Genomic DNA, 2,930 nt, shown 5'->3' with positions numbered 1-2,930 from the left:
TCGATTCTATTTTCATACATAACGATCTTGATTGTGGTACTATGAAATAATTTTGCATATAATTATAAACCTTGTTTATAAAATCTCAGTTTTATCTAATTAGCATAGTACTTACTTCAAGTGAGACTATTTTTTTCTTCTTTTCTTGATTTCATTCTTTTCCCGCTAACCCGGGTTTTTTTTGTGCGGTCATAATGCTCAGCCTTTATGTTCGGAGTAGTCACGGTATTATAGATTGTTGTTATTCTTTTCGACGTATTTCTTTTTGGTCATGATATTGTCCGATTTTCTTTAACTTATGATTTTTTTATGATCCTCTTGGAATCTTATTCCTTTTTTATGCCCCCGCCGTAGGCAACGAAGGCATTAAGTGTTACCCTTAACCGTCCGCTCACGTGTCTGTCCTTTCGTCCGTCTTTCCGTCTGTCCGTCTGTCCTTTCGTCCGTCTTTCCGTCTGTCCGTCTGTCCTTTCGTCCGTCTTTCCGTCCGTCCTTCTGTCCGTCCCATTTTCGTTTCCGCACCCTTACTTAAGCTTGCCTCATGCAAACTTTATGAAACTCATACACAATGCTATAAGAACCACAACACGCAGACATAGTTGTGAGTCATTTACCGTTCTATGTCCCTTTTTAACATGGAAAATTGCAAAGCTTGAGCGTGGGCATTCGTGTCCTCAGACACATTTTACTTTTTTATAGTAAAATTTACTACCCCTTAATGACTTATTACAGAATTCGATTTTTCAGCGGATTTTATTTTTCATGTGCAACGGATGCCACTATATAGCCATGCTAGATGAGCATAAACTGCTTATCCTTATGTGGCAACTTACATGTAGTACATCCCAGATTTTGATTGGTCCGTGTAACCCATTAATCTTTAACTTTCTGTGCAGTGTTTTGTGGACCACATGTATTAATTGTGTTTGTGTTTTTATTCTTTTGTTATGTTATTTTCTGTCCTCTGTCGACTAATGATTTTTGTTTAGAATATCATTTTGGTTAGTAACTGAAACTGATTCTTAGTGCTAACAAATATTTAAACAGTGTGGCTCAGCAGTGAAGCTTCGTTTGGAAATGATCTACAAGTCAGAATATGCTTCTTTGAAGTCTGTTTCGTTTGAAACGGTCTGGTAAATAGATTTTTTCTGAATATTTGGTGAAAGTTGACTTTTTTTACACTGATAATTTAATGTGTTTTTTATATGAAATAATAGCGGAATTTTTAAATGGTGAAAAATTATTTACCTCTGACTGTCTTTTTTCAACTATTTTTTTTCAATTCTGCAGTACAGGAACAAGAATTCTTGAAATAAAGAAATATTTTTGTTACTAATTTTCTATTTTGAAAATAAAAATCTTCAAGAAATTTGAATTTAATAATTCATTAACAAAACCATGTTTTATAAAACCTGTCCCTACAGATGCGAAATAGGGATTGAGTCATTAACTCTAGGTAAAGAAAATGAACTTGTACACATAATTAATATCCCAAAACTGGTAAAATAATCTCCGAAAACTGATTGGAATCCCCGAAAACTCTAATTCATACAAGACACAAAAATCGTAATCCTCAAATTATATTGAATTTTAATCGAGCGATAGTGACATATGTCTCAAAATAATAGTCTAACTCTTTTATCAATATAATCTGTATTATACCTGGGACTATTATACTTGTTAATATATAATGTCCCAGATTAAGCCATATAATTAGAGTTTTCGAGTAATATCTGGAGGTCTGCTAATTATTACCTCCCTTGACATTGCTTTTTAGTACAGGAGATTTGATGGTACTTGGCGCTTTAATGCAAATATGAAAAATGTAAACAAGACATAATGTCAACTTCCAAAAAATGTGAATGAGGGAGATTGAAAAACAATTATCAGGACAAAGATGGAACAAGTTATAAAGGTGTCAATTTATACAACTATACTAAGATTAAGATTGCTGCTGTCTCGTGGAAGGGGATCTATGATGACCCAAAGCCAAAGGCACATCATCGCCACATGTGTCTCGGGTGCATGTGGTATCTGTATCTGTATCTGTATACCAAACTTGGACAGAAGCTTGTTTATGATCATAAGATAGTATCTAGAAGGAAATTTTGTAAAATAATAAATCCATTTTTTCAGTATTTTACTTTTAAATGGACTTAGATTTTCTGTCAGGAAACAACACATTCACTCTGTGGTTAAAGTTTTTAAAATTTTAATAACTTTCTTATACTATTTTGGATTTGTACCAAACTTGGACAGAAGCTTGTTTATGATCAAAAGCTAGTATTTAGAAGGAAATTTTGTAAAATAATAAATCCATTTTTTCAGTATTTTACTTTTAAATGGACTTAGATTTTCTGTCAGGAAACAACACATTCACTCTGTGGTTAAAGTTTTTAAAATTTTAATAACTTTCTTATACTATTTTAGATTTGTACCAAACTTTAACAGAAGCTTGTTTATGATCAAATGCTAGTATCTAGAAGGAAATTTTGGTTTTCTTCCAGTTAACATTACATTCAGTCTGCAGTTAAAGTTTTTAAACATTTATTAGATTCATAAACTATCCTGGATTTTTACCAAACTTGGACAGAAGCTTCTTACAATCAAAAGATAGTATCAAGAGGAATATTTTTATTGATTTACTTCCTCATTTTTGTTGAGCCTGCGATTAACAGAAAAAGTAGGCGAGACACTGGGTTCCGCGGAACCCTTATGAAATTTTTTCCTCTGGTATCGGACAAGCGTTATTGTCGAGCCCTGGTTTATGGGAAGTAAGTAGCTTGATAAATGTAACACATGAACATGGTTTGCAAAAATATTGTGCATTTTCTATACAATACAATGCACATCATTGATCACTATGTGTGTTGAGCTCCTAAGGCTATAAAATTTGTGAATAATTTAAACAGAGAGATCTAAGATCTGTC

Source organism: Mytilus californianus, unplaced genomic scaffold, assembly GCF_021869535.1.
Source record: "Mytilus californianus isolate M0D057914Y unplaced genomic scaffold, xbMytCali1.0.p SCAF_6, whole genome shotgun sequence".
Taxonomy (NCBI): Eukaryota; Metazoa; Mollusca; class Bivalvia; order Mytilida; family Mytilidae; genus Mytilus; species Mytilus californianus.
This window is presented reverse-complemented; position numbering follows the sequence as displayed.